We start from the raw sequence: 25,947 nt of genomic DNA, 5'->3' as shown, positions 1-25,947 counted from the left end.
CAATGAAGAATTTTAATTGTACAGTAGGTCTCATGCCTTGGTGAATTATTACTACAATATATGAATCATCTGATACAATATGGGTCAATGACAGTAGGCACTAACTTTTGAAGGACATATTGAGGCATTCTGTTGATTACATTACAATAGGTAAAAATTAGAATACTTCCTACTTATATTCCCTGGTGATATTAATTCTGGGTAAGAGAACCTTGTCCTCAGTATCCATAATATTTGTTTGCTTACTGTAAAAAATTTTGCCTAGGAGAAAAGTTGCTTTTCCAAATGATAAAGTGGGAAACAAGAACAAGGAAAATAAACTTGACTGCTAGAAGAAACAGATGATTATTACCTTTCTCATTATCAACTTTCTTCTATTACTCATAGCACTGGATACATACAAATACCTTCAGGAAAAAATCCTAAATGAAATGTAAACCAAAACCAAAGATAATCATTTTCCTCATATATTCTGCAATGACTTGCCCAGTAAACTTCATGTTCCTCAATGTACAACCTTTATCAATGTTTGCTGTCCTTAATGACTTACAACAGGCAAGAAACACAGATTCCACATGATTTCCTCAAAGTTAATTTATTATATGCCTAATGAATACTTACTAAGAGCGTTTACATAGAAACTACAATGATAGACACTGTAGTTCATAAAGAGCTTTTATCTCGCTAGGATCTATACTACACACGCTTTTATTCAACATATATTCTTAAATGAGAAAGTTTCATACAAAAGGATTCAGGCTACTTCCCAGTCACGAGCTGTAGAGTCCCTGAACTACATTTCTACATCTTTCAAAAAAGTTAATATAATTAAATGAATGTTTCCTTTAAATGTCAAATACGTATTTCAGAACATTTAAACAATGGGGGAGAAATGTCTATTCAAAGGTATAATTCCTACTTGTGTTTTTTTGTTCAATTATCACCACACTCTGATCCACAACTTTAAAGGACCTGTCTGCCCTTCTGTAAATACAATAGGAAAATCAAGATCTGGAATAAGGAATGTGAGGCAAAGGAAGCAAAATTCATGACAATTCTTTTTTTTTTTTTTAAAGATTTTATTTATTTATTCGACAGAGATAGAGACAGCCAGCGAGAGAGGGAACACAAGCAGGGGGAGTGGGAGAGGAAGAAGCAGGCTCATAGTAGAGGAGCCTGATGCGGGGCTCGATCCCATAACGCCGGGATCACGCTCTGAGCCGAAGGCAGACACTTAACCGCTGTGCCACCCAGGCGCCCCCATGATAATTCTTAAAAAAAACAAACTACCTCCTTCCCCTTGCTGTATTATGTATTTTGGAAACATACAGAAAAACTGAAATCTCTTCAGTCTGAGAGTTTAGAAACTTTTGCTAAGCATCACTTCTCTCTAATTTGTTTTCTTTATGACTAAAATATTGGTTTTAAAATGCGCTTATAGATTACTGCTTTCAATCACCGAAATCCATCATTGATATTTAAAGATTTCACTTCTCTCCAACCACACAAAAAAGGCAACAGGCTACAACAAATTCTCAGTCTTCACCACCAAGGTCAAGATAAGAAGATTGTGAATTGGTATATTTACTATTGCCTTATAATATTTTCACTTCTGGAAATGAAGCTTTATCTCTTATTTATGAAGTTTGATTTTGATTCCCAGAGTTTCTTTTGTTAAAAGTATATCTAATATACAGCGATAGCAAAGTATGTACACACGCACGCACACACACACACACACGTTCTGTCCATAGTTTTCTATTGGTTTTCACACTTTATTCCAAGGACTAGGACGCGCAGAATGATTTTAAATACTTATTAAATGTATTTTTACCATCTCTGCAGTAGAACTACATTTTCTTTAGAACTATTTATGTTGTTACTTACATCTCCAGATTTATCAATATTAAATAGCATTTACATTTTTAGTATGTAAAAATTCACATATTCAATTTATTGATGAAGTCTTACTCAATTGCTTTTATATTAAATTTTAGTTGTATTTTGTTTTTTTAATATAATTTTATAGAGCATGAAATTTTATGATGTTCATTGTGGAATGAATTTTATCACTATTAATCATTTCTTTTTTTTAAGATTTATTTATTTGAGAGAGAAAAGGAGAGAATGAGTGAGCAAGAGAGCACAAAGAGGGGGAGTGGCAGAGAGAAAGGGAGAAGCAGGCTCTCCGCTGAGCAGGGAGCCTTGATGCAGGCCAGATCCCAGGGTCCTGGGATAATGACCTGAGCCAAAGGCAGATGCTTAACCGAATGAGCCACACAAGAGCGCCTATAAATCATCAAAGCACACTTAAGCACACTTAAACCTATATATCTTTCTAATCTTTCTCAATAGTTTGGATTGTGAATTTGATGCTTGCTTTTTCAATATTGCTTTCTTCTTCACGCTAAAATTGAGATGTTTTTATTTTTAATCTTCTAACTCTAAAAGGATAAAAATTCCTTGGATATTCACTTAAAATGATCTCTGTCTCAACTATGAATATCTTAACTGTTGACTTTGCATTTTAATTTTGTTCACTTATTTTAGAGACCCTTTATTTCTAGCTTCTTATATCACAAGCCAGGCATTTACTTTCCCCTCTAATAAATACTACTAAAAATTATGATGTTTTGCACATGTGTAAAATGTCCACGTTTGCTTTTGCTTTAGGGTATTTTTAAAGGACCTATTATGAGTGGTTAGTATTAGTATCAATCTGCTATATTTCACACACAAGATAGATTCTCTTCAGTCCATCTGGTTGTTTGGGAAAACTTACATTAAGTTTTAAGCAGGAGTCATTTTTATTTTTCAAAGCTCATAACAAAATGCCCATTGCCTGCTAATGTTTTCTTTAGTATGGCTCTGCTAAACAGAGTAGGGGTCTCCTTCTTTTGTGTGTTTATCTGCATATGTAGCAGGAAATTGAATATTGGATAATGTGAGAGTTTGTCAATTTTTTCTTGAAAGACAATCAATCCATGAAATGATTTGTGTGTGTGTGTATCTGAAATGGACATCCTCAGAGGATATAAAATGAGGAAATCGCAGGGGCCGTGGGTGAGCACTGATTCACAAGAGCTGACTGGCAAATTGTCAGGAAAATTTTGCAAGCTGGTTATTAAAACGTTGGTGACTTGAAACCAGCCATGGTCAGAGTTATCTACACCATGGATACTTGTAAATGCTATAAGTCAGAGCCAGCTCTCGTTAATATGCCCCCGCACAAAGCCAGAACAGGTAAGGATTTTGTTGTCAGACAAAATTAAACTACAAGGAAACCATAGACATAATTAAATAAAAAGAACTGCAGACATAATTAAATGTTCAAACATAAACATACATCCCACAATTTTTTAAATAATTTTTTAATATTTTATGTATTTATTTGACAGAGAGTGGTAGAGAGAGAGAGAGTGAGCACAAGCAGGGGAAGTAGCAGAGGGAGAGGGAGAATCGGGCTCCCCACTGAGCAAGGAGTCCGATGCAGGACTCGATTCCAGGACCCTGGGATCATGACCTGAGCTGAAGGCAGATGCTTAACTGGCTGAGCCACCCAGGTGCCCATACATCCCACAGTTTTTGTTGTTGTTGTTGTTGTTGTTGTTGTTTTTAAAAATTTCTCAACTAGACTGCAACTGTCCAAAGTACAATGGAAACATACTAATTCTTTCCACAGAAAAACATTCCAGAGTTTTATCCTAGTATTAAGTCTATCTCCAAGACTAGTATTTATTTGTAAGTTCCTTTGGTGAAGTATGGATTTAGCTCGTCATGGTTAACTGATCAATTTAACTGACCCCAACAAAACATGGAGGGAAAACAGAAAACGTTAGTACGTTTGGTAGAATAGAATAATCTCCAGTCCATAAGATAGACTGACTCCTTTTACACGTAGGAAGTGCCTACTCTCTGCCTCTGCAATCAATGTTATCAGTCTCATTAGCTCAAGTTCAAACCCTAGAAAGATATCCTTTATCAGATCCATTCCCTGGCCACCTCCCAGTGGTGCCTCCAAAAGCATTTTCTCTTAGAGGCTGTAGCCCATTGGCAGCATACTTTCCCTTTATAGGAATTTAAAGACATGGAGTTCACCTTGACTGTTGATTAAACACGGACTAATTACCAGTGTTGGTTTCTCTAAGAGTACAAGTCTGCTCATGGTTGATTAGATAAAAGTGAAACCATGAATTGAAAGACAGATTGAAACACTGATAATAGGCTTATCAGGACATTCATCAGATCATACATGAGAGGATTTTACATTATTTAATTAAGGCCAGATCAACTATGGATTTTTACTGCAAATACCCACGGGGTAGAGAAAAGCAAATGTTTCAAAGTAATGTGAAAAACGTGAATTTGCTTTCTGATGATAGTCTTCCTGTCTGTTCAGTAAATGCCACAAACTTCTAGTAAATTATCCAAGATCAAGACCGTAAGCATGCACGTGCTCGTGTTGGCAGTATTTACATTCAAGGGACAATATTTAAATATAATTACTGGTTATGGATTTAGTAAATTTTTTAGGTACTCTCATAATTTTCTAGCTAAATAGGTAATTATAAAGACTATGTCACATATAGAACATATAAGGGAAAACATGCAATAACAAAGCAGGACACAAGTCAGTAATCATGGCATAGTCACAGCTATATAAAATGCATGTAAAGTCACGGTGTCACAATTAGGTGGGATATATATTTTTTTTTTTTCCTAAAAATATGCTTTACTGTTGTACATTGTATTTTTTAGCAAAAGATCTGGGAGTCCAACTTTATAACCTATAGCTAAAGTTTAATTTTCAGTAGTTTAGAACTTAATATACCAATAAATGTAAAGCATTTTAGTGGGCTAAGTTTCCTATTGAAAAAACAATTAAATTTTAGGTAACGAGAAATCATGAGCAGTCCATAGGTATAGGATGAAAATACGACTTCCTTTCACATTCCAATGAAAAGAACTTAGTCACATAGTCATGCATATGTTCAGGGAATGTCTGGAAAGACTGCAATGTGCCCAGCTATAATTCCGTCATTAGGAAAGAAGAGGGAATGGATTTTGGAGGATAGACAGCAGTCCCTGCTATGATAACGTCCTCATGTTCAAGTGCTGCATGGAAGCAGCAGAGTCCTTGGGGTGAACAGACTATGATGGCTGGTGTGTTAATCAGTGACTGACAAGCAGAGACCAATGACCAATGGCTGGACACCTGACGCTTTGGTGCTACGATTCCAGAACGATTACTCAATACCATGTGGAGTGAGTGATGCTGAATTTTCCATGAACTCAAGATCATAGTGAGCTCCACTCAGATTAAATTACATTAAAAAAAATATATATGTTGGGGCGCCTGGGTGGCTCAGTCGTTAAGCGTCTGCCTTCGGCTCAGGGCCCAATCCTGGCATTCTGGGATCGAGCCCCACATCAGGCTGCTCCGCTGGGAGCCTGCTTCTTCCTCTCCCACTCCCCCTGCTTGTGTTCCCTCTCCCGCTGCCTGTCTCTCTCTCTCTGTCAAATAAATAAATAAAATCTTAAAAAAAAAAAAAAATATATATATATATATGTTATTCATTGAATACCTGTGTTTATGGGCTAAGACACATAACTACTTCATAGAGTTTATCAGAGAATGTGTAATTTGCACAAATAGTTTTATCAGAAAACTTGCTTTGCAAAGTTCTTAAATGTTTAAACATTTGACTATTAATAACTTTTTTTAAAGAATTAATTTATTTATTTGATAGAGCAAGAGAGCACAAGCAGAGGGAGCCGCAGAAGGAGAGGGAGAAATAGACTCCCCACTGAGCAGGCAACCCGAAGCGGGGCTCAATCCCAGGACTCTGAGATCATGACCTGAGCCGCAGGCAGATGCTTAACTCACTGAACCACCCCAGCGCCCCAATAACTTACCTTTCTAATTTCTTCACAGGGCCAGTTTTACCCAATTAGCAACACCTTATTACCCTGAACCAATTCCTATGATTCTAAAATAATATAATCAAAGCATCATAATTGATTATGATTGGAAACATTTCACATTATTTTTTCAAGTCATTTGCTTGAATATCTAGAGATATGTTTTTAGTCATGTGAGGTAAAAGAAGGAAAATCAGTACTTACAAAAAGATCTCACTGGGATGAAAAGGAAGTTTTTCACACACACCCCCCCATTCTACTACACAAATAATTCCACTCTATTTGAAACACTGTGAAGTTATAAGGTTGATGAGGAAAGTCTTCAAATACTTCTCACAGTGTAGTAAATACATGCCTTTCCTGTCTTCAGCTTTCCAGGTTAAATTTAGTGTTCGAAAATGTAGAATTCTTAAAGTGACTCCCACCTTCAACTCATTCAGTAATAAACACATTCAGGAATGTGTATTCCAAATATACAGTCATTAAAAAAAAAAAAAGACAGCAACAGTTGGTGTTTTCTTTATTTTTTATATTCACGGTACTTTCTTTTCCAATTTTACAAGTTTATATACTTTATGTAAAGGATGGAAATTTCCCCAAAATCAAATAAGCGGGGGAAAAAAAGCACTTTCAAGACCGTGATCAAGAGATAAGCCCTGTAAACATTTACTGTGGTTCTTTCATGTGTTTAAGCTATATGTATAGGTATACGTATTTTATTTAATATTAATTGTACAATGGTGACCACTGCTTCTTCATGAGCCGTAGTATACATTTTCTGTTATTAACTATTTTAAATAAAAATTTCGGTAACTGTACATTACATTAAAAGATATTTCCAAAAATTACTTAGTTCCTTATGAAACCAGGAGCGTCCAGAGGATAAGGGATTTATGTTTTTCCTGTCCTGGCTCTACCTCCTTCGGTAATTGCTAATTATAATTTCTAATGGTACAGAAATCACAATAATAATATTGGGACCTACTTCCTAGGGGTTTGCGAAGCTTTAATGAGATACTCAGTGTATGGTGGAACAGGGTCTGGCACACCATGAACATTGAATAAATGGCCACTATTATTATTAAGAACCAACAGAGAGTAGCCGAGCCGCCTTAGTGAGTGTGCTGGTAGGAAGAGCTGGTTGCTTTAATGCACGTTTCTCCATCTACGTCCCACGTCACTTGATTCTAAGGCCTTCAGGCTTGCTTGCAACCAGTTCTAATTCTATGACAATTAGATTAATCTATTTTCCCAGACTCTGTGTGGTCAGGTTAATTAGTCTTCCGTGAGGTCTAGAATATTTGTGTCTATCAAGATACCCTCCATTAAATAAGATAACCGAAAAGAGTTTCTGTCCCTTCAAAGCAAAAACCAACCTAAACAAAATATAATCCTTACCTAAGGAGTTTAGTAAGGATTTGGTGTCATTCATTTAAAGAAAATGCATGCTCTTATTAGCTCCATGAATCAAGAATGAATTAGAAAAGAAAATGAACTGCATGGAGAGAATACACAAGTTATTGTTAGAAATTCCGCTCGTCTAATTGTGAACCAGCAGGTGCTGGCTTCTTATTTAATTAATGCAACCCACTCCATACTGTCTTGATCTCACAAAATATAGTTTCCTTTTCTTATGGCAATTAGATCGTAAATTTAAATGGGCTCAACTTTTTTTAATCTTAAATGTGGTAATAAAACTAATGTCAAACATAGTCCTTTCATTACTAAAACGGTTTCATGAAATAAAAATCTCTTGTTTCTAAGAAGCAGCATTTGAAATTTCATTTGTTCTGCTGGAATAAGAAAACAGTCGTGCACAATGGCAATTTTTTTGTCTTCATTAGCAATTTTTTCCTCAAGTGTGTGTCTGAAGACTCAGAAAAGGAGCATGGATGGATGAATAGCTTATGAAAGCAATCTGAAAGTCTTCTTAAAACACAAATAAGAATTAGATATTTTATTTTAGTCTAATGGAGAAAGTATATTTTAACCATATAACTTTTAAATAAAGACAGGCTTTTTTTCTTATTAACACAAAGGAGCAAAATAAATTCTTCTCAATTTAGCACAAGTGAAACTAACTTTAGCACAAGTGAAACTAACTTTAGCACAAGCGAGTGGATTTGAAGGGAAAACTCAGGCTAATGATTACCTGGTATTTCATCATTATATGAAATCTTCATTTCAGTTATCCTTCGCTATTTTACACCTGACTCAATTTGGAGTCCAGGAGTATTATCTGAAACAACTTCTTTCTCAAATTGCTGTTTCACTGTTCCCTGGGTTTCACATCATGTTTATGTCCTGCATTTAATAAGGCCTGCAAATAGTCACTTAAGACTCAGTAATGCACATTTATTTTTATTAACTTCTCTATTTTAAAACATTTTTAGATTTACAGAACAACGCAAAGATAGTACGGAGGTTGAGTGTATTACCACATACTCTGTTTACGCGATTAGTGACATCCCACGTCAGTACCATGCATTTGTCACAGCGAATGCACTGCTATTATGCACTATTATTTACTGAAGCCCATACTTGATTCATATTTCCTGTTCTTCTGGAACACCCCCTTTCTGCTCCCGGATCACATTCAGGATACTATGCTATTACATCGAGTCATCGTGTCTCCTTAGGCTCCTCTTATGTGCAATACACATTTATGTTTACAGCCATACACATCACGCGTGAGTGCTATGCTGAAAACATGAAGACTCTTTTCTGTTATGCAAGGTAACCCAAAGACATGGAAGGAAGCAACCCCCAAGCCCCCAAATCCCAAGCCGGTACACTCTAAAAGGAAGGAGAGTGACAGCACAGTAGAGGCCAGCAGCACCTCTACTGTATCTTCTCCTCCCATGTGCTGAAGCGAGCACCTGGACTCCCAGCAGACCCACAGCAGGCCAGCCAGTGTCTCTGCTCCCAGCCCCCGGGAGCCGGTGAGGTGCTGGCACAGAAAAGCGAGGAATGGTGAAGCACCTTTTTGGTAACCTCCTTCAAATCCATGCTGGGGACCGTCTGCTCCTCTCCAGGGGCGAACCAGTTCACTGCACTCACTGTGGATCGCAGAGTCTAGCAGGTGGGACAGCCCCAGGATACAAGGTTCACTCAACCTCATGGGGTAAAGCTTATCCCACCTGCCCTACACCACTGACCCCCAGGGCCATTGTAAAGTAAAGAAGTCAAATTCTATATCCTTTACACCGTTATCACCAGGGCTGTGTGTTATAACTTATCATGTACCATACCTGGTACGGTGCCAAAATAGACAATTACAAATTCAAATTTTAAAAGCACAAATTAAAAATATTAGATTTAAAAGTATTAATCAGATTACTACCAAAGATTAAAAAGTTAGTGTCAAGTCATAACATTCATTTTGAGGTTTTCAATGATGAAGTTTTGGAAAATAAACTTAATTTTATGTAGAACCTCATATGTGAATTTTTATAAGTGAGGAATTTTCAACTACTTGTTGCTTTTCTCTTTATTATTAATTATAAATATATAAAACACAGATTTATTTTGAAATAGATTCCAAAACTGTCTTGATTTTTTAAATTAATTTGAAAATGCCTGTTTCTAAATCATTATTTTCCCTAAAGTAAAAGACACTCTAAGCAAAAAAGATTTAAAGCAAGAGATATTCTTAGAAGAAAAGACCTTCAGCACTGGAAGCATGTACACAGCTTTCTGGAATAAAAGCCTGCTATTACTTCACCCAAAGTGTATGTTTCACATATATAGCAATATCTGGAAGCATTCAGCCTTTGGAATAAACAGCATGAAAATGGAGGCCTATTTTTGTGCATGACTATTTGGTAGACTGCGTACTGCAGCTGGATTTCTTGAAAATCCCTCCTTGGTCTGATACTAGCAGTGTCCCCAAGACTGGGCGTGTAACCCAGGAATCAGCTACGGGCTTCCTGTTCCCTGAGAGCCAATGAAACTGCACTGGAAACCCCACTTCTGCATTCCGTGCAAAGCCTTCCCCAGGACCCACTGTTTCTAGGGACACCAACTGGGAGCCCAATCTGCTTCCACTACTTCATCTTCCATCTGCCATACCAGGAATCTCGGCCCCTTTTCTAGTTTTCAAAAGAAACCCCATTACATCTGTTGAGTGTTATCACATTTTGTAAGAGTCCTGGGAACTTGAGAAGGGATCAGGTCATACGTTGAATGGCCGATGTGCAGCTCCCTCCCCCTCTTCCCTCTATTGCACCTCACCAGCCCCCACACCCAATTCACACCCCAAACACATGGAGGCTCTCAGAGGGTCCTCCAGGAATGAGTGTCCCTCTCACTCAGAAAGCATCCAGAGCCAGACACAGCACCCTAATCTCTGCCCTGTTCAAACATAATTCCAGGATGTTGCAATCAAACGTTTCATTGGTCAGGACCAGGGACTTTAACCAAAAGATATGCAGAACAGATATGATGGGCGCAGGACATGGCCAAAAGACCGTGAGTGAGCCCAAACATGACCGGGGAAGTAAGATGTGTGGATAAACACATAGGGCTTACATATCATTACATTTTACAAAACTAGAACCTTTAGTTATACTAGATCCAGTAGCTAAAATATTAAGATTCTTCACAATAAGTAGGGTATGTTATGTACTTGTTTGTTTATTCAGTTCAACGTATTTAAATGTCATTTGTGAATGTCAAAATATTCAAATACCGGGAACTTCATAGGGTTCAATCTAATACAGAAGCAAAACTTCCTGTATCTCCTATAATCCCTAAGTTTGTTCTCATGCTTCTACTAATCTATTGGCACACTGAAAACAGCCTGAGCCCAGGGTGCAGGGAAGACAGAGATGAATGCATCAAGACAAGGTAAAAGGCAAAATGGTAATGATAACGGGTGGACAGAGACTCGGGGCAGGCCAAATGCATGCTGTATTCATTCTGCTGCAGGAATATCATGTACTGTGACTGCCCTGCCTCGCTGTCACCATAGAACATGGAAAAGGGAAATGCAGGCTCCCCTTTATTTAATATAAAACCATTACTGTCATTGTGGTTAATCTGCAGAGAAGCCAGCCTTCTATTGTATTCAACAGAACCCTCAGCGAGTCCTATAAACCTTCTATAGTATCTGAAGTATTTTTCAACAGGCAAAGAGCTGTTAGCCTCTATTTGTCAACAGAAATGCCCAATGTTATGCCCTAAAGGCTAAATGAAAACAAAGGTCCTTGCAGTCATAGACCAATTACTGTGGCCTAGACGTATCATTTCCCAGGCTCAAAAAAAAGCAAAGTGCTCTCATTTCCTAGGAGGTGTGAACGGTCTGTCCAATTGCATTCTGGTGGTGTCCTCATTTGAACCTTGATGTCCTGAGGGAAACATAAGAGTCTTTCCCACAATTCAGAGTCAAGAATCAATCTGGAACAAACATCGGTACCTGACACCAGAAAGGGCTTCTAGGGAGATAAAGGAGCCAATTTGCAAAGGTCTGTTAGGAAACAGGACCTAGCAAATAGAGAAAAACCGAATGAAAACAGAGCAGGTATCAACAGATGGAGAAGTCATAAAACACCATAGCAGGTGTCATCAACTGGCTGCCCTGCAGAGGTCAGTTTTTACCTTTTGTGTCATCCCGTAGGAAAAGTGTTGAGCTGAATCTAGGCCTAAGTAGGAACCCAAAATCACCTTGCAGATTTTCCCAGTGTTTCCCTAAGGCTGAAAAAATGCCTTGAGGATTTTTCCTTCGGTTATGTAAATATAGGGCTTGCCCAGGCCATTTTCCTGAGAGAAGGCTCTAACAACAAATTCTGGTGTTCACGTGGCTTCCCCCAAAAGAGGTGGTGATAGAAGAACCCAGGAAGATTACAACCCAGAAAGGAAGGGACTAATCCTCTGGCTCCCATCTTCTGAGACTAGCAGCTGGGGCCCTCGATCAGATGGACAAGTGCTGTCTTAACTAAAACCAGAGTGCAGAAAAATTGAACTGAGATTAGCTACAGGGCTGACTCTGGGATGGAATTATGAATAGAAAGAGGTTAAATGAAAGATCTGGGTTCTGTAAAGACGATGCCACCTTGGTCCTGGGTCTCCTCAACCTACCTTACATTCCATGAGGCAAATGGAAGTTGACAAAGGTGATCTCTGAAGCTTGGATACTGGGGTTCAGCTCTCTGGTGTATTGTGAGTCCTTGCTCCAAAGGGGGATAAGGGTTCAACTTCCCTTACAGTGATTCTCAATCTCGGCTGTAAATTAAAATGACCTGGGGGGGGGGGCATTCTAAAATCCCAATGCCCAGGCTAGACAGACCCAGACCAGTGCTGTGGTTACAGGCAACCAGTATTTTTAAAAGCTTTCTAAGTGATTTCAATGAAAGACAAGGTTGAAAATCCCCTCCTTACAATAGTCCTTCTCAAAGGGAGGATTGATGATGAGTCATTTCCTGATATGAGGAAGAAGAAGGGAGAAAGAGGAGACTAGGGGTGGGGAAGAGAGAATGAAAAATTTGCTTTATTTGAAAAACAAAGACACCCTTCATATTGATGAGGGAACAGAGGGCAAGCTGAGGACAAAGCAGAAACTGACACCCTGCACCCCCATGGGATGTATGCAACATTCCTCAGGCACTCCTGGCTGCCCTAAAGCTAAGGAAAGGAAAAACAAATAGTTAATCTATAGATACCACAATCCTGCAAGACTTGTCTCCCTCAGTTTACAAATGTCTTAGCAGTTTACAAGAACAAAGCATTTCTATCAATAGTCTAGCTTCCAGAAGGGAATGTAAATACAACTAAATGTCTTATAACCTGCAGACCATAGACAGATACTTCTAGGAATCCAGGAAGTTCCCAACTATTTTCATGTTAATGCCTTACTAGAGGGTTAAACAACCTTAACCTGACAATGGCAAGGCCTCCAGTATCCTGTGAGTCTTCTTTAACATATGAAAGTATTTTCTCAACCTCCCTGTTTCCTTATCTACCCCAACCCCCTAGTATATAATCAGCTACCCCTCACAACCCCAGTGCAGCAGCTCTTTCTGCCCAAGGGTCCTGTCCCTGTGCTTTAATAAACCACCATTTTGCACCAAAGACATCTCAAGAATTCTTTCTTGGGGTGCCTGGGTGGCACAGCGGTTAAGCGTCTGCCTTCAGCTCAGGGCGTGATCCCAGCGTTCTGGGATCGAGTCCCACATCCGGCTCCTCCGCTATGAGCCTGCTTCTTCCTCTCCCACTCCCCCTGCTTGTGTTCCCTCTCTCGCTGGCTGTCTCTATCTCTGCCAAATAAATAAATAAAATCTTTGAGAAAAAAAAAAAGAATTCTTTCTTGGTCGTGGGCTCTGGACTCCACCCCACTGAACCTCACCTATATTCCACAACCTCATCAATATGACTATGTGAAGACAGCAAGTTGGATACAGGAGTCTAGAATTCGAAGATGATAAAAAGGCTAGATAAAAATTTAATAACTTGGGGCTAGATAAGGTAATCTAAAAAGATTATATACATAGAGTAAACAGAGAACCCACCAAGAGACTGGGAGGAGTCCCACTGGGACCTGGAGCATTCCAACTTTTGGAGAATGAACACAGAAGAAGGGCCTGGAATGGTGACTGAAAGTGTACACAGAGACTTTGTACGGAAATTGAAAGGATCTAGCAACATGGATATCAAGAAAAGAGTCTGTTTTGAGAGAGAGAGAGGAAATATGAGTGTCAAACGTAAGATCAAGTAAAATGAGAAGGGGGAAGTGATTACTATATCAGGCAACACAGACATCACTGGAAACCTTAACGGAAGCAAAGAGAGTTGGCTACTGAAGACCAAATGGAGTATGAGAAGGGCATGTGGGATGAAGACCTGAAGACCAGGAAAGGGAACAGTATTTGGTGAAGTCAGTGAAAGTTGTCTTATTAGAAAGTAATTACTGGATCTTGCATGAATATAGATATGAATGACTCATCAAGCAAGGAAGAGAAACTCACAATTAAGGAGGATATGGGAAAGATGTGTATAACAAAGTACAGAGAAATTTATATCTAGAAACATACCAGTTGCCCTTTACGATACCAGGGACATGTGATCAATTTGTGTGTAAGTATAGATATTCCTTGGTCTTTACTTTGCACGATTGCAAATGAGGGAGTCTGATGACTTTCCTTTTCTCAGTGAAGTACAAGGAATGGGAGAGAGGGGGTTGAGAAAAAGTAGGGGAAAGGGTAAGAAATTACACTGTCATTTCTGAGGGTAGAAAAGCATATTATAAAGATGTATGAAAAGTGCTAGGCCCTATTGAATGCCCTTTTGTGTATGAGTGTGTGACCTTAAATTTAAGAGGAAATTGGCTGATGTGGTAGTGGGTTTTCTCTCCAAATGGCGCTCAGATGCAACACACAGATATCTGGATATAGGTAGGTAAAAGATTTTTCCAGAAGGATGTTGTAGAGAAATGAGTGTGAACAAGTTCAGATGTTTCCAAAGCAGAGGTTTTAATTATGAGATAGAAATCTTAAATTGTGTAGATGTGCAGACATGATGGGGATTATTGAGACTAAAAGTACAATTGAGTAAATTATTTGGGGGTCTCAAACGTGCTGGGTTTACATACTAAAATAAGCATAGAATTGAGAGTTGAAGGGCATGAAGGTTTTAATTATGAGATAGAAATCTTAAATTGTGTAGATGTGCAGACATGATGGGGATTATTGAGACTAAAAGTACAATTGAGTAAATTATTTGGGGGTCTCAAACGTGCTGGGTTTACATACTAAAATAAGCATAGAATTGAGAGTTGAAGGGCATGAAATGAGTCAGTGAGATAGGGATGAGAATAAATTCTATTTGAATTAATAGGATTGATTTATGGATGTATCATCTATAGGAATGTTGAAAGAAAAAAAGTCAATGACAGGAAAAAATGGTGAAAACGAAGGGAGAATGTTGTATTCCAACTCTCTTTGCTTCCCTTAAGGTTTCCAGTGATGTCTGTGTTGCCTGACATAGCAATGGAAATTCATGGAAATTCTCCATGAATAAGTGGAATCACAGGAGTTTGGGAAATGATAACCACAAGGGTATTGGTAGCAGGACAAATCTCAAGGCAGACAAATAGAAAATGGTGTTTGGAAGAAAACAGATGAGAAATTCACATACATACACAAGTAAAAATGCTCAGACATTGAGAGAGTAATTATCATATGAAGATATGCAGAAAATTGTCATAATATCCAGAAAGCATATAAAGATGAGTAAATTTTCATCAAGAGTAAAATAATGGAACAAATATTGATAAAGTCATACAATCAAATGATTTGTTGCCATGAAAAATGGTATTTTTCTAGACTATTCTACAAAAGGAGAAAATTGGCATTGAATGTGGAAAAAGGCAGGAGATCTTTCTGCACAAACATATATGGTTCTATTTTTGTAAGACATTTCATTTAAAAGAAAAATAAAACCACCTTATCTTGTCAAAATTAGAAATAATTTTCCCTTTCTATATTTCATATTATTCAAGTTATCTATAAACATGTATTATATTTATAATAATTTTTAAAATAAAGATTTTAAATTATGAAGTCCCACTAAAATAATTTAGAAATTAACAAATACTCATTCTTATCATTTCATCTTTTTATTTTTCCTTTTAGGGACTTTCCTCTTTTCTGGATTTGAATTTTACAATCTAATACCTGTAAAAAAGTACTACACACTGAGGAAAATAGTTTCAATTACGTCTCAAAATTGTTCTTATGAAAAATGTTTCCCTGTCAACTGAACTTCTATTGTAAATATATGTGTTTGACCCCATTTTACATCATTACGATATAATGAAAAGAAGAGGCACTGTCTACGGATAACTTCAAAACCCCCTGCCCTAGACCCTGAGGCTACAGCTGAATGACTAGTATTTTATTTCCGGGAGTAGGAGTCTGAGAGGACAAGCAGAGAGGAAGGAGAGAAGATCAAAGAAGCATGATTGAGCACGACATCAACAGGAATTGACTGCTGGCTCAATTCCACAGAAACACACACAGAGCCATATGAAATGTCTCTGAACCTTCTTTCTGGGGGAATTATAGGAGGAATAGCTCCTAAACTCCATTGGTCAAGGTCTCATTCAAAAGATGATAACACTGCTGAACCTCTAGGTAGGACTTGGTAGCGCATCTCAAATGTGAGTTTCTCTTTGGCATCAACAGTTCTGGAGCGAGAGGACAGAGACATAGTGCCAGAAGCAGGGTGGGGACCAGAGAACATGGGACCATAGCAATGTCGAAGAGAAGAGACAGAGATGACATGTGCACCTCCTAAATAATGAAGTCAAGGTGGACCTTTCTTTAAGCCCTGATGATGCTCATTCAAATCCTAACTGAGGACTGTCACTGCCTACCATTTCTGAACACAAATTCAAATATGCAAATGATACATACCTACCAAAGCAGACATTTTATGAAAAATGTAATATACTTGGAAATGACTACTTCATGTTCTGTGTTTTTTTCACAAGAACAGTTTTATTTTTTTTTTTAAGATTTTGTTTGTTTATTTATTTATCTATGTATTCATCAGAGAGAGAGGGAGAGAGAATGGCAGGCAGAGGGAGAATCAGGCTCTCCGCTGAGCAGGGAGCCTGACATGGGCTGAGTCTCGGGACCCTGAGATCATGACCTGAGCCAAAAGCAGATGCTTAACTGACTGAGCCACCCAGGCATCCCTAGAACAGTTTTAATAAAGGTACAGTATAACACTATCTCTACTGGTCACAGATCACTTGATGTTCTGGAACCTACTAAGCTAGGGTAGATATGTCAGCAATTCACAGGTAATTTGAAGACAGGGTTTCAATGATCTATAAGGATCTACAAAGTAAAGCGATTCATTATTTTGAATTATAGAAAAATACACACAACTTCTGTATTAAAGTTGTTTTTATTTAATACAGTAAAACTAAAGTTTTGGCACTTACTAACATTGTGAACTAATAGGGACTCTTGACGCTCTTTTTCTCTTTCATCTGTGATTCTTTCCCTATGTTGCCTGAACTGTCAATAGACCTAAGCTATTTTCAACAGAACATTGCCTTCTTTTCTGCCAGAAGCCCCCCGCCTCCACCACAGCATTTAGGGTGAAAATGAATTAAATACTACAATTAAGTGGCTGGACCCCAAATACTATTTGAAGTAAGAGGCTAAAGAATTAAATGTCAGTACATTTTATCTGCTCTAAAACAACTAAAATGATAAATCACTGATAAAACTCTACACACCCCTGGATGGGATATACTTCAATTGCTTCAATTTGCAGAAGAAGAAGCTGCAGTTTACAGAGACTGAATGGCAGGTCAAAGGTCATAGAGCACACTAGAAACTGAATTCCAAAAATAATTCAGATTTCCTCATTAAAAGTTCCTTCAATTAGGACTCCAGGGTTGCATGTGATACAAAAGTCAGTCTATCTATCTATCTATCTATCTATCTATCTATCTATCTATCTATCTATCATCTATCTATTTATTTATGAGAGAGACAGCTAGAAAGAGCATGAGCAGAGGGGAGGGAAGTGATGGGGAGGGGCAGAGGGATAAGCAGAGTCCCTCTGAGCAGGGAGCCCAAGGTGGGGCTTGATCCCAAGACCCCAAGATCATGACCTGAGCCAAAGGCAGATGCTTAGTGGACTGAGCCACCCAGGCGCCCCTACAAAAGCCTATTTAAAATGCTTCACATAAGAAAGGGAATTATTGGCTTAAGTGATCTCAGACTCTAGAAGTGAGACAGATGGCACTAACTTTAGGCAGAGGTAGACCAGCTATTCATAGTATCAGCCAATTTCTCAGTGGGAAACAGATGCCAAAATCAGATTAGTATACTTGAACAAATATTTTAATGGGGCGATTTTTTAAAAAATATGTATTAGGCACTATAGGAATCTACAAGAACTAATGTAATTAGTTCATTACTGCACCTAAAGTTGTGAAGGGTAATAGTTAACTGGAATCCCAGAACAGGAGGAACATAGAAAATTAGGGAGGAACACACAGAGAGAAAGCTGGAGGGACACATACCAGCCTTCTCCTTGGAAGGTGCTCAATTCAAAATACCCAGCCAGATGTACCCCCTTCCTCCCATCACCTGCAAAATCTTCTTCCCATTTAGAGGGTGCATAGATCAGCCTCCTGAGCAGGGCTGAGAAGGTCGTGAAGTGTGCCTGGAGGAGCACACAGAAGCTGCCCAGTGTTGACCACTGCTCTTTTCTCCGGATGAAAAATCTGTGTCCCTCACAAAGAAGACAAACAAAATCCATCACCTACCATGTCATCATAGTGTCAATTTGATCATATCTCCTTCTCACCCCTGAAAACTAAAACATCATCATTTTTTAATAGGACAGCAGGAGGGGATGGAAGACTAGAGTCACCATAGTTCATGAAGCATAATTGCTCCCATCTCTGTTTCTGCAGCTTGTTATAAGGCTTAGATTGATAGGCAATTTCCACATCCCAGCATGCTTTTCCTGTTGCTCTCAACTTAGACCAGTATCTCGGCTAGAAGGGGTTCTTTACCTAGCAGGGTGAGCCAAGGCTCAATTTACACAATATGCTTGGGGACTCTGTCTTTATTAAGTTGCAGTGTTTCTCCATTGACCCTGACTTTTGAGCAAAGGCAGATATGCTCTAATGAAGACCCTATATTCTAAACATAGGCATCTTTGCCTCAATATAGAAAAGCCTAATCTCTCTTTCCCTTTCCTGACACAGGTCTGGATAGACTTCCGTTCTGGTTTCCATGCCTTGACCCTCCCTTTTGTCCTAGTCTGCCTCTTCTCCTCTTATACCTACACAAGAGCCTCTTCCTGTTCCTCCTTCCACTCCTTCCTAAGCACATTCTTCTTACTGGACAAAATCCCCTCCTAATGTCTGTAAAGTAGGGAGAGATGATGAACAGAGTTGATGGTCTCGTTAGCTATAAACTCTGGCCAACATAAGATATGCACAATGAAAGAGTGTAAAAGTAGGACAATTTTCCTTAGCAGCTATCCTGAAGACCTTCCTTGATCACTGATTGGTGAAGAATCGGTGGCCTTAAATATGGAGTGACAGATTTAGTTAGAAAGCCGACTGATGACTCTGAATTACAAGACCTTGGCGAGGAAGTAGATGATACTTTGACTCAGAAATAAGAAAAAAATATAGATGAAATTAGTAGCTCTTTAGATTAAACAAGTAGATAAGTTCAAGACAAAGAATAAGAATATGCCTAAACAAAGATACCTGCTGATATTGGAAATAAAAGGAACACTAGATGAACAATTGTTAGAAAAGATATAATCTAGGGGCGCCTGGGTGGCACAGCGGTTAAGCGTCTGCCTTTGGCTCAGGGCGTGATCCTGGCGTTATGGGATCGAGCCCCACATCAGGCTCCTCTGCTATGAGCCTGCTTCTTCCTCTCCCACTCCCCCTGCTTGTGTTCCCTCTCTCGCTGGCTGTCTCTATCTCTGTCAAGTAAATAAATAAAATCTTTAAAAAAAAAAAAAAAAAAAAAAGAAAAGATATAATCTAAACCGCAAAAGACAAATTTATATAATGTAGTATTCCTCTGAATAAACCTGTCCACTGTAGTTTTCCCACAATTATGCTAAACATAAAAGGTAGAAATATTCAGGGGCACCTGGGTGGCTCAGTTGGTTAGGTGTCCAACTGTTGGTTTTGGCTCAGGTCATGATCTCAGGCTTGTGAGAGCAAGCTCCATATCAGGTTCCATGCTGGGCATGGAGTCTGCTTGATATTCACTCCCTCTGCCCCTCTTCCCCCACCCCATCTCTCTCTCTCTCTCTCTCTTTCTTTCACTCAAAAAAATAATAATATAATAATAAATTAATTAATTTTTTAAAAGTGGGGGAGAAATGCAATTGCAAAAACAAAGTTTCCATTTCTAGTTGATACTGGGGCCACGTTCTTCACTGTAAAGTCTAACATCTTTCCACCATGCCTTCTTTCTTTTGGTATCAAAATAAACGAAGTAGTAGGCATTTCAAATACTACTCTGACTATGCCTTTGTCTTAGCTATTTTCTGTTTCTTTGTCCCTAGTCGACACACTTCCTTATTCACATGCTCTCCTGGTGTGTTATTCTATTCCAGGGAATTAACTGAGACAAGATCTACCTTGTAAATGGGATGCCACCATTAAATGCAGCCAGAAAATCCTGTTTCTGGAACTCCCAGAAGGGAATCACTGGTCTGTAATTTGACGATGGCACAGATTAATTAACCACAACCTGATGCTTTCCCTCTCAACATTTTATATCTTGAATTTGTTTCCTCGGTGGCTCTGTGCCAAATCTATTTCAGATTTTAGACACATACTGGAGGCTGAACCAATTGAGCAGGATACGCCCTTACTGTAACTATCCCAAAACTGAAGAAAAATGAGTCTCTTAAAGGGCTGTGGCCACCATATCCACACATTTTCAAAATGGATTCATTATCCCCTGTTGACTGAAATACCCCTGTTCTACCCATCAAAAAGACAAACTATCGCTGCTCCCATTTTGAGTAAGATTTAAGGCCCATTGGAAAAACTGTTCTTCCTTGCCTCCCTGCAATCCCCCACCTAATACTATCCTACCTTCATTCCCGCAGAGAGCGGCTTCCTGGATACCGGCAGATCTCTCTGCTCTACATTCTCTTGCATACAGACTACAGTATCTGTTTGTATTTGGTTGAGAAAATCAACTGGGTATTTATGCCCCAGGTTTTACAGAAATACCCTCTTACTTCTTGAAATTATTTAACCATAACCTTAGAAACATTCAATTTGTTCAGGACTCCAATCTTACCCAATATGTAGGTGATTATTTTGTGCTGGTCTCAGCCTATCCATAATCAATGCTGTTACTAGACCAGCCCTTGTGGTTCTTACTTTGACTTCAAGACCTCCTCAGCAGTAACCGTTAGGAAAATTTGGGGAGGAAAAAGTTTATTACTTATAAGCCTTGGCAATTATATATACTTGCGGCCACACAGCCAGATGCAGAGAGGGCCATGCAGCCAGGATTCTGCTTCTGTTGTTTCTTCAAAACCTCACAGTAGGAATTTAAAGCTCAAGAAGAGAAAAAATAAAGAGCCCAAGTGATCGTTTGTTGAAATCAACCAAGGTCTCTAGAACAAAAGTGGTGGGAGCACCTGAGGCATGGAAATCCTGGCTCTTTATCCAGTCTGATGGCTGGCCTTGTGTTTATTTGAGATAGCCATCTATGAAGCGGATGAAGCAATCACAGCTTACATCAGGTGCTTGTATTCCAAGAAGAAAAGCCAAACTCTCAGGGTTTACACTACAGTGATCTTGCAGATTGAGTAACTTGCAGACTTGAAGTCCTCTATTTGCTGACAACAATAATATCCAAGGGATGCTGCATCTCTAAAGATAAAGTCCAATGATCAGGCCCATGTGCATCTTCCAGACCGTGGTATCATATAAAATGAAAAGTCTCTTTCTCCTCAAAGAGTGGAGACTATTTTCATGACTTTCCCCAGCCAGTGACCACAGGACAACTTAGTGGATTTCTCTGTCCCACAGGATACCAGATTCCTAACTTCTCCAAACTGGGTGACCCTTTCATGATCGACGAAAGTTATCATACTTATACCTTTGTGGATGCACTAAAATTGTCTTCTGAAGCTTAAAGCTATCCCTTTCAACCTCCCCCCCAAATACCATATATACTTGGACTCCCTAAAAACCACCCACCATTCTTTCTGTTTATATATTAAAGATAGGGATAAGCTTTGGGGATTCTAGCTCAGCACCACAGCAGGCATGACAGATCCCATGCTTGTGGGTCTCAGTCTGTCACTTATTCCATAGTGAACCTACCTTCCATGTTTGCTAGCAGTGGTAGACACCCTGGCAACCACGGAGCTAGGTGAGATCTCTGTGTACTTAATCTTCAGGTGATTTAACCTCAAAATCCGTCATGTGGGTGAGATTTTACTTTTGACTGAAAACATCTACCATGTTGGGCTCCTAACGTGGCCTCCTATGAAGTACCTGTCTTTCACTCACACATATTTCTATCTCTCATTGCAACACCTTAAACTGCTATTTTCTTCCCCTGATGAAAGAGGGAAACCTCATGAGTGCCCTACACTCTTTTGGGAATTCCTCTTGCCTTACTGGAATCTCCTTTAACCTCGGTATTCCCTGTAAAATGTTAAATGTGTGTATGTGCAGCGACTCCCTTGACAAACGATTTAAAATCACTTACAAAGTCAAAATCCATGGGAAGTTGTGATGGTAGCCATCGCTAAGGAGTCCAAGATTACAGCCAACACTTTCCATAATGTTGAAGGGTATGAGACTTCACCCTTCTTGCCAGCTTACAAATTAGCCTGTCACAGTGTCATGAATGATGGCTGAGAACACAGAAAGCACTCCTGGGTCAGGAAGAAAGGACAGTTTATTACTCAAATCAGCAGTTGTCTGATTTTCAGCATATTTGAGTTACTTCCTCTTGCCCCAAGTCCTGTGGGGCCAAGGCAGATGGGATCCGATAGACACTTGCACAGCTAACAGTTCCATTGCAGAAGAAGAAACCGGAGATTAGGGCGTCCCAGCTTTTTATAAACAGACAGTAAGCACACTTGCTCTCTGCTCCAAAGGAGACACTATCTCTCTCTCTTCCTTGGCTATCTGCTATACATACATCCATGGAAAGACAGTCTAGAACAAAGGCATTCAATGCCTCACTTGTAAGATGTGCAGAAGCAAGAAACCCAAGAATGGTCTCTTTAAAAACCATGAGAGGTGCACATCTAGAGAACTGAACTAATGAAGGTGGAGTTACATCATGAGACTCGATTTCCCCGATGACCAAAAAGAGGGGCTGAGAAAGACAGTGGAGGGCTGAGACCTTTCCATGGTGACCTCCACATACCCTTGTCATCTGAGCTCTTTCCCCAAGCCCAGACCCTCTCGCACATGACTAGCTTCTAACGCTTCCTCCCATCTCTCTGACAAAATCCAAACTCACCACTCAAAGTCCAAAAATCTGCACAGTCAATTCTTCCCTCTTCTGAGAATAATCCTTACTATTTTTTCCCCAAAATAAGCTGTTTTTGATGGTACACTTCCTATGAAATCCCCACAAAAGATTTCACCTCTTTCCCCAAACTAGAATGTTCCTTTGCGGTATTGTCAAGTCTGATGTTTTTGAAGGAAGACTTATGCTAATGGTGCTCTGGTGGATTTTCTTGCACACCAAGTTTGCTTATTTAGTCAATAAATATTTATTTATTCACTCATTTAACAGATATTTATGTACCAGCTTGGATCTAGGCTCTGGTAATACAAATGTGAGAGATCTCATATACCTAGAGTCTATAAGCTAGTTGACTAAATAGATGGTCTGTAAATAAATTCACCCTGTTATATGATAATACAACAAATTCAAGGTACATCCCTGGCCATACACTGAAATTTCTGGTGACGTCTAAAATATTCACGCTGTCCAGTCACCTTTCTGAATGAATTAATTTGGCATCTCTGGGTTTGACTCTGGGTAAGTATGTCATTTTAAATAGCTGCTCAGGGGATTCTGGTGCATGTGAGGGTTGTTGTAATAAGTGTTATGGAGAAAACCCATGCAGTTTGGGAAAAGTGAACAGTGATCAGGCGGATGTGCACACACCTGTGTGCTCTTTCAGGTGGACGGTCAAGGGGTTAGGAAATTTGACCATTCTGAAAGGATACGAATGAGCCAGGCATGCTCATACCTGCGGAGGAGCAGTCAAGGCCTCAGGAATAGTGAAGCAAAGGCTCGAACACCAAGTGGCTAGAAATACTGGAGAATGAGCAAGACTGAGAGCGGAAGCAGGTGAGAGGATAAGGAAGGCATGTGAACTAGTGTTGCTTAGTTGCTAAGGGCATAGCATCTACAGAAGGACCACCCAGAATGAAAGCCCAGGTTCTTGGCCGACGGCAGCATCACCCGAGGAAAACTGTCAACTCTGTGTGGCTTATCCCCTGAAGCACAAGGTGGCGACAATAACAGTACTTAATCCTTGGGCTACTGTGAGGATTAAACTAGCTCATTCACGTCTCACGCATTAAACGAGGTTATGGGATAGATGCTCTCGATGAGAGTTATCATAATTAATATGCAAGAGCCAGATCCTGAATATCCTTCTAGAACTTGGCAAAGACCCACCTTCACAGAAGTACCTGTACAGGTCAAACAAAAATCTGATAAAGTGAAGATTCCTCTATGTTCGGTGGGTTGATAGCGCTTCAGCTTTAAAAGCCTTTAAGTAAGGAAGCAGTACTTGGAAGGAAAAAAAAAATTATTTTGAAAAAAAATTGCCAAATGGATTTCATTTAATTGGTTAATATTCTAATTAGTAGGTGGGTCCAGACATCTTAGAAATTAAAGTCATCAAGTGTGTCATTCTTTGGAAATGTACAAATTTAAAAATTGTCACTTTTTAAAATATTATTTAAATGCCATTATATTGTTTTGGCAATGAAGTATTTAGAAATCAAAATAAACTCTATTAGCTGAAGTTCACAATGGATAGGTTCAAAGGTTTAAAAATTAGATTAAATTGTCCTTAAATATATGGTATTTGTAATAACGCGGGTCACGTTACAAAACAGAGCAATAACAATTATTTGGAAAAGATGACTAACATATTAAACAACCCCTGGGTTTCATCCTCTGTAGCCTACTATCTTACTTCTTAATTCGGTATTGCATTATGAAAATAGGCATTATTGAAATAGTTAGATCATCTTAAAGACCAAAAAACTAGTACTCTGATAATTAATAATAATAAAGAATATATTCAGAGGTATAGTAAAAGACATGAGTTTATCTTTGATGTATCAATGAGACCACTTTTCAGTCCTAGCACTCCACCTTTCTGCCATGTATCTGGGTGAGAAGATAAGCAAGCTGGGGGCCTCCTTCCCTGGCAGCTGGTGGTGAGTTCAAGCCAGGGAGCCCGGGCCCACATGCAGATGGGACCTCATCACCATCTCTACCCTAAGTACAATGAAGGCAAAGTCAGTCTCCTGTCCCTGCCTTCTCAAGCCATCTTTGCATCTTACTAGGAACCTGAATTGTTCTCCCCAGCAAGCTTTTGCATGTTATAAATAAACCTTCATGGTTTCGTTTGTTTGTTTGTTTGATGAATGTGGGGCATCTCAAAATCTGAACACAATTTTGGATAGAGGAGTCCATCCCTTCCTCCCAGCATGATCATACCATGACCAAAATGCATAATAATGAAGTGCAAGGAAAATGCTCTTAATAAATTTCATATCTGGGCCTTTAAGTGTATAACAACCACAGAGCAAAAATAGATAGATACATAGATAGAAAACAGCCATATAAAAATAATAATAAATCTAACTTGATAAAAAAAAGAAGTGCATTTATGTACATATAATAAATTGGCATCATTCTGATGTGGTAGAAAGCCCAGGAAGCTAAGGTTCAAAAGACCCAAGCCCGCTACTAACCAGCCACGTGACTTTGGTCAAGGTACTGCGTTTGGTTAATAATGTTCTGCTTTTCTGTTCAAGGAACTGAACTAACACCTAGTTTCCTTCCAATCTTATGATTTAAAAATGTGCTTGTATTTTCAAGGAGAATACATTTTCAAAAGCCCCCAAACTTCTTGCACTGTTGACAATGAAAACACTTCTGACCGTTGATATTGAGAGACAAGTTTCTGGAGAATGAGGATGGCATTTCCTGTCCAGCAAAAGGAGAATATTGTAGAAGATGCTCTATCTAGCATTCAAAGCAGGTAGTTTAGCATGTGACCAAACCAGACTGAGTCAGGGTGTATAGGAAGATAAATAAGCCCCTACCTGGCATTCAAACCTAAAACTTTTAAGAGGAATTTAACTTATAACTAGTGCTTCCGTTAATCCTATCAGCCCAATTTTATGAAAAACCCTAACACCCAAAAGAAATTACAAAAAATTTCAATCAAAAGACAAAATACTGGAAGAAAACTATAATGCTTCAAGCAAAATTATAACCA

The 25,947-nt window shown here is 39.0% G+C and overlaps 1 protein-coding gene across 1 annotated transcript in view; it reads right to left on the bottom strand.

The window, feature by feature from the left end:
- Positions 1-25,947, bottom strand: part of PCDH15 (protocadherin related 15) — a 1,631,248-nt gene that overhangs the window by 1,118,779 nt on the left and 486,522 nt on the right. The gene's annotated exons all lie outside the window — the stretch shown is intronic.

Source organism: Ursus arctos, unplaced genomic scaffold (assembly GCF_023065955.2).
Source record: "Ursus arctos isolate Adak ecotype North America unplaced genomic scaffold, UrsArc2.0 scaffold_7, whole genome shotgun sequence".
Lineage (NCBI taxonomy): Eukaryota > Metazoa > Chordata > Mammalia > Carnivora > Ursidae > Ursus > Ursus arctos.
Note: the sequence above shows the minus strand (reverse complement) of the source record. Positions and strands in the feature narration are given on the sequence as shown.